Source organism: Corvus kubaryi, unplaced genomic scaffold (assembly GCF_017639235.1).
Source record: "Corvus kubaryi isolate FWS band 111438036 unplaced genomic scaffold, C.kubaryi_AGA036_p1.0 37120, whole genome shotgun sequence".
NCBI classification, from domain to species: Eukaryota; Metazoa; Chordata; class Aves; order Passeriformes; family Corvidae; genus Corvus; species Corvus kubaryi.
In genome coordinates, this window is record NW_024581030.1 from 471684 (window position 1) to 483196 (window position 11513).

General features: G+C 54.3%; 1 long non-coding RNA gene across 1 annotated transcript; it reads right to left on the reverse strand.

Annotated features, from left to right (window-relative positions):
- Positions 1-4250: 4250 nt before the first annotated feature.
- Positions 4251-11221, reverse strand: LOC121661202. The gene is made up of 2 exons (XR_006014867.1): positions 9508-11221; positions 4251-4413 (listed from the first exon to the last, which is right to left on the reverse strand). It is a non-coding gene; the product is annotated as an uncharacterized LOC121661202 (long non-coding RNA).
- Between the last annotated feature and the right edge of the window lie 292 nt (positions 11222-11513).

Consider the following 11513-nt stretch of genomic DNA (forward strand, 5'->3'; position numbering starts at 1 on the left):
AGCAGGAGCAGGAACAGGAGCAGGAACAGGAGCAGGAGCAGGAACAGGAGCAGGAGCAGGAGCGGGAGCAGGAGCGGGAGCGGGAGCAGGAGCAGGAACAGGAGCAGGAGCGGGAGCAGGAGCGGGAGCAGGAGCAGGAACAGGAGCAGGAGCGGGAGCAGGAGCGGGAGCGGGAGCAGGAGCAGGAGCGGGAGCAGCGGGAGCAGCAGCAGGAGCAGGAGCGGGAGCAGGAACAGCTCTCCAGAACCAAGGGATTGTTTTCCAAGGGGCTTTGTGCCATGCAGGCTTCCCAGACTGACCCACCCAGATTTGTCTCTCTGCCCATGGGCAGAACAAGGAACTGAGGGGTCACAGAGCAGCACCTTTCCCCCCTTGGCTCCTTCCTTGTCAGATAATGCTCTGATATTACTTCTATCAGCAGCAGAAATGCACCCTGTGGTTAGAAAGACCAATCTTTAGTCATAAATTTGAATTAGTCCCTTTCTCAGGTTAATTTTAGAATCCAATTATGATCAAGAAAAGATCGTGAAAGAAAAATAACAGGAAAAATTCACTCCAGATCTCTCACCGTGATAGAGCCTGAGCAGCCTGCACCAGCCTTGGCTTAATTGGGAAAAAGCCCTGAGTTTATCTTGATTGGTCTTACGTGAGGACTGGGGGAGAAGGATGAAGAAACTTCAGTTCTTGTTCAAGATCTAACAACTCTGACAAGTACATGGAAAACAGATCAGAGGGAAGATCTTCCTGTGCCCAGATGGAACAGGAGGGGAATTAGCAAATGGCACATTACCATATTTCTGATGGCATTCCAGCCTTCCTGAGAAAGGAGAGGTTTGGAGGGATTCATTAATTAATTTGTGGAGTTTACAAGACACCTCCTTCTTGCTTGGAGCCGGAGACAATGGAGAAGTGCTGCATCTGAACCAGGATCCTGTCAAAAAAAGGACGGAGCCCTTCCCCTTTCGGGGAGTCGCGCCTGAGTTTCAGGCTGGTGTTTGAATCCTGTCTGTGGCCTCTAGAGAAAACTTCCCAGGAACTGGGTGGGAAGCGCCTTCCACAGTCTGACCAAGTCCCACGGAACAGTTCATGCCCCCTACAAAGTGCACAGGCAAAGAGGCCCCTGCTGAGCTGATCTGGGGCACTCACAGGGAAAAGGGCAGTGGGACCTTGAAGCTGCAGCTCTGAATCCTGGGCTGGGGAGGAGCCGCAGCCCAGGAGGCTCCAGTTCCAAGAGGCTTTTAGCCAAAGAGCTCCCTGGAGCTGAGGGAGACCCGAGGGCCCTGCCTGGGTGCAGAATTAATTGGTCTCAGCCCATCCTGGAGAGCTGTTCCCACCCCTCTCTATAAACCCCGAAGCATCAGGAGAATTTTGAGATCAGACAAACACACTCAGACAGGACCAGTCTGGTGTGAACAAACTGAACGTTTTTATTGCCTGTTCAAAGCTCTGCCTATTTGGAATTTTAACCAAGAAACCCACAGAGTGCTTGGGAAACATTCTCCCAGAAAAAGGAGTCTGTGCAAAGCTCAGTTTTGCCATGACGGCTTCTCTTAAAAAAAGCCCTGTTTTTAAAGTGTATCAGAAATACTTAAAGAATTCTGAGAGAGAGGGTCCCCCCCTGAGCCTCCTTTTCTCCAGCTGAGCCCCCCCAGCTCCCTCAGCTGCTCCTCATCCCACTTGTGCTCCAAAATAATCCATACCTGCTTCCAGAGCCCTCAGTTCCACAAATATCTATGAGTAGCTGGCTTGGGGCAGTAGAGAAAGATGGACTTGAAGTACAATTGTTGAAACTGAGGTCAGTTTTCTGAACTATTCCAGGGATTTACAACCCTTAATAATCCAAGGAATACGAGCAGCATCCTCACGGAGCAGCAGGGACAGAACCTCCTGGCACAGGGAACTCAACTGGGAGTTTGCTCCAAAGGAGACGGAATCATCCCTGAATTAAAGGTTCACATTTCCTCCTCTTGGATTGCAGGTGGAGTTTGTCTCTGGGGGATAAACCGAATGAAAACCCAACAAAAGTGCTGCTTCCCAGAAATCCAGGCTGCTGGGAAATGGGATGAGCTGGAGGAGGATCCTGGACCTGAGAGGGCTCCGATGTGGCTTTTGAAGCCACCCCAGGGCACAGAAGATGCTGATTGCTAAAATCACCTTTTGTTCCACCTGGCTCTGCCCGGACCAGGCTTTGCTCAGCTCCTGCTCCTGCCTGTGCCCAGTATTTTTATTTTTGCAGTGCTGAACTTTCAGGTCAGTGAAAGAGAAATGAGTTGTTCCTTTGCTGGATTTGATGTGTCAGAGGATGAACCGTGCCCTGCTCAGCTCGGGGTGTGATGTCCTCATTAACCCTTAACAGGAGCAAAGTCCTGGCACAATTAAATCCCACAGCCCCAAATCTGGGGCTGATTGACCTGCCCAGAGCACACCAAGGGAGAGGCACCTGGGCTGCCCTGGAGCCTCTCGGAGAGAACTGGAAATAAAAGAGCACCATAATTAGTGCCTTTCACAGGAAAAGGTCATTTGTCTCTGGTGAGAAAGGAAAGAAGTATTAAAAAATCGACAGAGTTCTCCAAACAAAGGGCAGCTCCTCCATGCCAAAGGGCTTTTGCTCAGACGTGGCTGTTACATGAACAGGCAAAGCTTTTCAGAATGCAAACAGGGAAGTGGAGCTCTTCAAAATCATGGGTATAAAATATTTCATTTATGCCTGGGTAATATTTGGCTATTTCAGAGAGACACTTCAGTTTCCCCAGTGATTCTGTGAATTCTTCACTTTTCCTTTCTGTTTTGAAGGAGGACTTATATTTTCCTTTTAATCTTGACACATTTTTTTCCATGAAATTAAAAAACCCCAAACTTAATTTTGAGCAGCATCTTCCTCATCTTTCATAATTTTTGAGTGAGGATTGCAAGAAATCCAATAAAGTAAAAAAAAAACCTGATAAAGTTTTAATCTCTGGTTTCATGGCAGCAGACTCAGTGCTGGGGTAGGTGGCTGCTCCCAGAGCCTGAGTGCAGCACACGCGCCTGCCAGGACCTTCAAACTGCGTGAATGTGTTAAAAATCCAGCAGTCGGAGCTGGAATGGGGCACCCACAGCAGGAGTGAACTGCTCCTGCCGATTTTGTACCTTCATTTTACAGTTCCTTTCTCAATGTCTTTGCGCATTCGCTGGATCACTCCAATTACTGCTTGATTGGCTGCCTGCAGTGAAGCATCGAGGTCCCTGTGTCACCACAGGTCACTGGTGGTGGCAGTGCCCAGCTGCAGGGGACAGGGGACAGGCTCCTCCTTGTGCCCATCCCTGCATGCCCTGGCAGGACCACCTCCAGCCATTCCCTGCGGGATGCGGCAGCAGCTCCCAACACCATCAGTGTTGGTGTTTCCCTCCGTCCTTAGTGACTTTCTCCAGGGCCCTTGCAGTGCAGGCCACCTTGGATAATCCTGCCCTGTGCAAAGCCTCACTTTGTTAATTCCACGTTTAACTCAAACTTCAGGACTAACCTCCCTGAACACCCCACTGTGGCCTTGGCAGAGGGGTTGGAAGGGTGGAAACAGGAGAAGCCTGGCACAGGTGCCCAAAGAGGCTGTGGGATCCCAGACCCTGGCAGTGCCCAGGGCCAGGCTGGACGGGGCTGGGAGCAGCCTGGGACAGTGGGAGCTGTCCCTGCCCATGGCAGGGGTGGCACTGGAGGGGCTTTGAGGGCCCTGTGAACCCAAACTCATTTGTTTTTCTTTCAGTGGTGACAGTAACTCACTGGGCCTTCCTCCCAGAGGAAGTTTCTCTGAGACGTGGAAAGTAAAACCACCCCGAAATGGGGGATTTGAGCAACGCTTGGTCCCTGCAGGGGCAGGTTTTGGTCAGTGGTGCCTTTTCTGTCTGAGGCAGAGTCCAGCCCTTCCTGAACCTGATCGGGTGATGGAGGGGAGGAGGGGACAGACACAAAAAGTGACAAAAAGTCACAAAGGCAGAAGGGCTGAAGCAGCATCGCTCCAGGAGAGCCAAACACCTCCTGATCAGGGCACTCCCTCAGGAGACCAAAATCCTAGCTTTAAAGCTGCCTTAAACCCAACTCAGACATCCTGATAACCGTTTCTCCACAGGTGTGGGAAGTTCTGGAACGTTCCGTAATCCTCCTCCATGCAGATGATGTGGAGCTTCAGGGTTAAACTGTTTGACTTGAGGAGCTGATGTTTAACAAGCTCTTTAATTCTATTGAATTCCGTCTGTGCAATCAAACATTGCTTTGGGACACTGCAACGCAAAGGATTTAATTATCTTGTAGGATATGGAGGCATCATCCAAATTATTTCCAACTACAGAGCTGAAATATTTATTAACTTCTGCTTGTTCTGCGTTGCTGGGCTGGTTTTCCATCCTGGCTGGTCCTGGAGTCACTGGAACTGATTCAGCCTGGAATTTTTAGGATAAAGTTAATGTGCTCTCAGCAGCAAAACAAATGATTTTGATCTGTGTGCTTCCTTCCCTAGGAAGAAAATCAGTGTAGGAAACCCCCAGGACTCCCCCTATGGGTATGTTTTATCATTTTACTGCAAACCTGAGGGCGCGCTAGCCAGGAAAACGAGAAGCCCGGAGGTCTGGCTGCACCCTCTATACCCACAGCTCTCCACACAAAAGGAGGGGAGAGTGAACTCCTCACCCAAAGGAGCCTGTCCTGGGCAAGCTGTTGGGGTGTGCAGGCAGAGAGTGAAGGAGGGGTCTCTCTGTGTCGGTTCCACGAGCAGATCTACGACAATAACAGGACCGGGGCCAACGAGCCCATTTTTGGAGAGGGCCCAGGGATTTTATACTCAGGGCAGGAAAGGCGGGGACAAGGGATCCAGCCAATAGGGCAGGGTGAAGGAGGCGGGATTGACAATGGGGTAACCAACGGGGACAACTCAGAGGAGCGATTACAGGGGACAGCCAATGGGGGACCGAGTAACGCAGAAACTTCTAGAGCTGATACATATTTAACCAAGGAAAATGAATATTTACAAACTCATACATAAAACAGGGCGGGGAGAACAAGAACCAGTCAGCACAAGGTTGGCAAATAACTGCCCCAAGGGGTGATGGGTCCTCACCCTGACCAGAGACAGTCTTTAAACATTGGTGCGTGGCCACCAGACAGTGGGTTCTGGTGTTTCACCTGAGGTTAGGGTGGCTGCAGCCACCTCCACCACCACAAAAACCTTCTGCTCTAAATTCATGTGTTTTCTCAGAGGGAGTCTGGAGGGAGAAGTTTGAGGAGCTTTTATCAAGCTAAATAAAGTGAATTTAACAAACACCCTCTTGAGAGTGCTTGGAGGGAAGCGTGAGGGATCTGGGGGAGGGAAGGCAGGCAGGCAGGCTATGGTTCTTCCCTAAAAGGACGTTTCTGCAGGAGGGGAGATGTTTAAAGGGAGATATTTAACCCAGCCTTAAGCAGAAGTTCCCTCCCATAGCAGACATGGAGGATCCCCTTTGAACAGAGCACTCCAAGAGCCACTTCTGTGATTTCCTTCTGAACCTGCTCTGCATGTGCCAAGCACGTCATTCCCATTAAAATGATGGGAGAGGAGAGGAGAGTCGTTCCAGCCGTTGGCTGTTGGTGTGAGAGGGTTTTAGGGGAAGAGTGAGGCCCTCAGCTCCTCCTGTGGGAGTCACCCGTGTGTGTGTGATCCTGCTGTTCCCTGAGGACTTTGGCTCCCGTTTGCCTGAAAAAAAGAACCATTCCCACATTTCACTCTGAAAATCACCAACTGCTTTGGGATGGCTTTGCCTCCTCCTTTAACAGTTGATTTTCCTACTCATTGCTTCAGCCTGGCCCCTCTCCCCCTCTCCAGAATGGGAAGAGACAAACAAACATTTGTGTGTTTGTTTGGTGCCTGGGCGACGCTCATTCCATGGCGGCTGGGAGCTGTCAGAGCCACGACGCAAATGAGCAGCGAGTTTCCCTGGAAGGGTAATTACAGGCCTGGTAACAGTGACTGTGCTGCTGAGCCGGGCTTTGAAGTGTCAATGTGCAGTTAAATCAAAGTTTCTGAGGCAGCAGCACAGAGACAGGTGCCCAAATGCTCAGTGGGACAGTCCTGCAGTCCTGGTGGGCAATGAGCTGGACACGGACCAGCACAGGGTCATGGAATGGTTTGGGTGGGAAGGGACCTCAAAGCCCACCCAGTGCCAGCCCTGCCCTGGCAGGGACACCTCCCACTGCCCCAGGCTGCTCCCAGCCCCAATGTCCAGCCTGGCCTGGGCACTGCCAGGGATCCAGGGGCAGCCCCAGCTGCTCTGGGCACCCTGTGCCAGGGCCTGCCCACCCTCCCAGGGAACAATTCCCAATTCCCAATATCCCATCCATCCCTGCCCTCTGGCACTGGGATCCATTCCCTGTGTCCTGTCCCTCCATGCCTTGTCCCCAGTCCCTCTCCAGCTCTCCTGGAGCCCCTTTAGGCCCTGGAGGGGGCTCTGAGCTCTCCCTGGAGCTTCTCCTCTCCAGGTGAACATTCCCAGCTCTCCCAGCCTGGCTCCAAGGGAAGGTTTGGATGTGACACTGAAGCTTTGTGCTTTTCTCACTGAATGCAGAAATTCCTGGTTTGCCTTGAGCTGCAGTTTTCCCAAGGCCTGGGATGAAATCCATCTCACCAGGGTCACAGCGCAGAAGGTGAATGGTCAAACAGTCCCACAAACATCCTCCCCGCATCCTCCCCTAAGAGGGCTCGGGCAGCCCTGGGGGGGTTATCCAGCACAGAGGGAATGCTGTGGGTGGGGTGTAAAGAGAGGGAGAAGGCGGTGGGGAAATGCAGGTGTTTGGCTGAAAGGAGAATTATTGCCTCAGTCTGGCTCTGAATTTGCATTTCTGCTGGGCAAGGTCCTGCCCCTGGCAGGAATCTGCACCTGCAGCCGGCTCCTGGCATGGGGGACGCTGTGAACATCAAACCCTCTTCTCTAAATGCTGCTCCATTATTTAAAAGCCTTTTACTTCAGGTAATTGTTTCAGTCAGATGCTTTTTAAAGCCTTTTCCTAGGAGGAACAAGTCCCCAATTGGAAGCAGTCCCCAGCTAATAAGTGACTGCTGCAGGGCCCGGATCGAAGGAGCTGCTCTGGGTTCAGGGTGCTCCTGGCCCAGCCCGTTCCTCTGGCCACTGCTGCCATCCCGACAGATCCCGCCCACAGCTCCATCCGCTCGCCCTTCCTGCTGCCAGCCTGGGAGCACGGGGCTCTGTCCCTGCTGTCTCCCTGGGCCCACACTCCCTGCCCCTTCTTTTAATTAGTGTTCAGGGTAATTAATAACCAGAGGAACTGCTGGGCAAGGAACGATGCTTGTGAGGGGCACTCAGACACTCCAGGAGTGCTCGATGAGGGATTGGGAGTTATCCCACTGTCATTATGGGCTGGTGCAGCTCCAGTGGCACCAGAAACAGCACTGGGGCTACACTGGGAGAGCTCCCACAGGAACTCGGTGCGTTTGGCCCGTGCAGAGGTTGGGAGGCTGGCTTGGAACTGAGCCCAGGGTGATTTGGGCATGGATTGTCCCTGTCCTGAGCTCACCTGGGGTGCTGGGTCCACCTCGGGGTTGGGACAAGCAGAGCTTGAGCACCTTGAGCACAAACGCTGTCCCCAGCGAGGTCGGGGTGGAGCTGTGGGGGTTTGCAGCCAAACACAGCAATTCTGTCTTTCCAAAAGTGGCCCAAAGTGTCTCTGATCGACTGCAGGGGTGGCTTTGGCCCAGGGAGTGCTTGGAAACGAAACATTTAATCCAGGGTTTGATAAAAATGGAATGACAAAGTGTCAGCAGGGACAGGGGGTGCGTGTGGGGCTGTGGGCGCTTTCCTTCCCTCTCTCATCAACAGCTGAGGCTGGAAATCCATCACCCATTCCAGGAGCAGGTGCAGGAGACACCTGAGGCTCTGTGACAGCAGAGCCCTGAACCTGCAGTCACAGATTGCTGTTCTCCTCCTGCTGAAGCTGCTCAGAGCAGGTGACAGGAGGCACAGACAGCTCCCGGCTGCAGCCTCTGATCCCACAGAGGGGAACTGTCACCACACAGCACCAGGAGGTGTTCCAGGAGCACCAGGAGGCTCTTCAGGAGCACCAGGAGGTGTTCCAGGAGCACCAGGCGTGGAGAACATCTCTGGCACCCTGCCATCCTTGCGAGGCTCCGTCAGGGTGATCCCTTTGCTGCTCCCAACAGCCCTGTGGGGCTAAGCCAGGCTGGCAGTGCCACACCGGGGCAGGACCGAGGAGCCTGAGCCGCTTCAAACTCCTTTTGGCCCCCTGTGCTGAACGTGCAGATTGCCAGTCTGGGAGGGGCTCCAGGCCCGGGGCTGCAATGGGAGAGCTGGGAAGTGTCAGTACCCCGAGTGTCACCAGGGAGCTCCCCCCGAGGGCAGCACTGAGGGCAGGGTTTGAGGAGGGAGGTTCCACCCTGGCAGCTCTGCCCCTGTGTCCCAGGTGCCACCTGCCCAGGGCAGGATGTGCCCTGCAGGGACAGCATGTTCCCTGAGGGATCCAGGGCTCTGTCCCGTCCCGCTCCTCCGGCAGCCCAGCCAGCCTCACCTCCGGCCGGAGCAGAGACTTCAGGAGGTAAAGCTGAGCAGGTACGCAGGAAGAGCTCCTTGCCACCCCTCAGGAGCACACGAAGCCCTCTGTCCCCACAGAAACTGGGCAGGTTTCTCCTCTCCCTTCTCCTTTCCATCTGGAATTTCCACATCAAGGGCATGAGCCAGCCCTCCCCTGGCCCCGGCAGGGCAGACGATCACCTGGCTCTTCGGGAGCTGTCTCCTTGCATCAGCTGAGGCTCTGCCCCGTGGGCAGCACACGAATCCATCCCTGGGTCTGTCTGCACAGAGCATAACAAACATTCCTGTTCCATCAGTGTCAGTGTGACTGCACGGGGTGTCCAGGAACCCCACTGCCACTTTGAAGCCCCTCACAGGATTTCTGAGCACTGGATGTTGCCCCTGTAGGATATTGCCATAGCTACTAATTATTAATAACAGCCTGTAGTGAAGGCTGACAGTTGTCTCCAGAGGGAGGGAATGTTCTGTAGCTTTGGGACCCATCCATGCTCTTATTTAGCAACACATTTGAGGTCTCTTGATGAGCCCCTTTCAGCCTGGAGTAAAGCAGGGATATCGGAGAATCCCAGGAGGGTTTGGGGTAAAAGGGAATTTAAAGCCCACCCAGTGCCACCCCTGCCATGGCAGGGACACCTCCCACTGTCCCAGGCTGCTCCAACCTGGCCTTGGACTCCAACCTGTGCTTCCAGGGATCCAGGGGCAGCCCCAGCTGCTCTGGGCACCCTGTGCCAGGTTCTCCCCACCCTCGCAGGGAAGGATTTTTTTCCCAGTATCCCATCTAAACCCACTCCCCTCAGGAGGGTTCAGGAGTGTCACCACTTCTTTGTTCTCCTTCCCCACTGGCTTTCCAGGAAGGGCTTGAGGCAGTGCCCTAAAATGCCTTCAGTGTCAGAGGCCCTTCCCTGTGACACCGTGACATGTCCAGTTTGCTCTGTCACTCACCTGGGCACAAGGATCCTTAAAAAAGAATTCCATCCTTGAAGCCTCTGGTGATGCAGAGGTGGTGGAGGGCTGGGAGGGATCCTGTTCCCCACTGACCAGTGCAGGGAACCTGTTCCTTGGGCTCCTGATGGTCAGGGCGAGAGCCAGAGATGCTTTTGGAAGGTGTAAGGATCCAACAGGATTTGGAGCTGAGCTGTGGCAAGCAGTGCCCAGGGCTGGAAGGAAACCCCTCTGGGGAGGGTGATCAAGGTGCTGCTGATCCAAGGTGCTGGGTTTAACTCCACTCCTAACCCCCGTCCTCTCCCTTTCCCCCCGAAGCACATCCAGGCTTCCCTGGCTGCGGGAGCTGAGCCTGTCCTGTCACAGCGAGCCCGTGATGTGACACAGGGGAACAGGAGGTGACAGGGCAGAGACAGCCTGATGGGCTGGAGGCTGAAACAGAGGTGGAGGGAGTTATTTTGGGATGGGATGCCAGGAATTCACAGGGGATGTAAAGCAGAGCTGACAGATGAAAGGGCCAAGCTGCTGCTCCCAGCCTTGGCAGAGGAACCTGGTGACCTTTAAAGCTGCTTTGGCTCGTCCCCAGAGCTGGGTCACAGGCAGCCGGCACTGAAGGGGTCCATGGCCCTGGGGGAGTGCCGGTGTTGGGACACGGTGCTGGGGAAATGGGTCCCAGCTGGGGGGGCTGTGCCTGGGACAGCCCAGGAGCAGCTCTGGGCTGGCGCCCCCTGAGCCCCAGCGCTGGGGGATGTCCCAGGCAATCATCCAGCTGCTCTCCCTGAGGAGAGGCAGGGCTGGCATGGGGAACAGCCCATCCCAGACAGACCCCTGAGACACCTGGGGAGGAGCTGGGGCTGGGCTCCCCCTGCAGCCTCCACGGTGGGCCTGGGTGGGGACAGGTGACCTGCAGAGAGGTCCTGTTCTGGGGGAGGTGACTCCCACCCTTTGTGTCCCTGCATGTCACCCCAAAAGGGGTGAATAAACTCTTCTGGTGTAATTTGTGGTGAAAACTCTGTAAAACCTGCACTGTTGTGGTGGAGCTGGCGGGGGAAGGGTCATGGTCAGGCACAAGTAGGACATGGAGATCACAGGGATGGCTGGGGGGGGTTCATTGATAAATAAAGTGTAAATATTCCCAGTGCAGTATCCCAGTAACAACTCCATCACCTGTTCCAATGGATTATTGGATCATCCTGCCCATCCCGTGGGATCAGGGGTGTCACTGAGACCCCTTTGCTGACTCAACTTCCCTGAGAAGAACTTGGTCTACTCAGTCTCAGATCTGGTCTCAGTCTGGGTCTAAAGGATCACAAATGAGCAGCTTTGGGCAGGTTCATGGCCTTTGGCTGTGCAGGATCTGCAATTCCAAAGCAACGAAGCACCTGTGGAGCAGCTTTAGGATTTGATCTCAGAATTACAGCACAGCTCGGCACTTCCCACTCACCTGTCCCACAGGGAGTCACCTCTGTGCCCACTCAGCTGTCCCACAAATGGCATTCCAAGGGTCGGGAAGTGCAGGTGTTCCCGGCGGGCCTGGTGTGACCAGGCTGCTCCTCCTCAGTGAGATCCCGTCCTTCCCTCTGCTCTGCAAACGCCCAGCACTGCCCGGCTGTGTCCTGCACATCCCAAATCCCAGCGCATTCCCAGGCTTGGAGGAAGCAGGGTGTGCCCAGAGTGTGGCTGAGCAGCTCTGCAGGACTGGGAATGCTGCTGGCAGGAGGGAGCTGCCAGCGGGGTTTGCACATTCTTAGATGAACCTTTAGGGTGGTGCAAAGTGATGGGGGAAAAGAGGAGGAGTTTCAGCAGAGGCTTCTGTGCATCCCCAAATCCCAGAAGATTCCATGGCAGGAAAGGAGCAGGGTGTGCCCAGAGTGCTGCAGAGGGCAAGCGAATGGAGAACGGATTTAGGGGCAGCTCTGGCTGTGAGCTCTCCTGGTGACCATGGACAGCAGGAGGGAAGTTCTGCCTTGCAGTGAGCTGGAGCAGAAAGCCCCGGAACAGAGGCC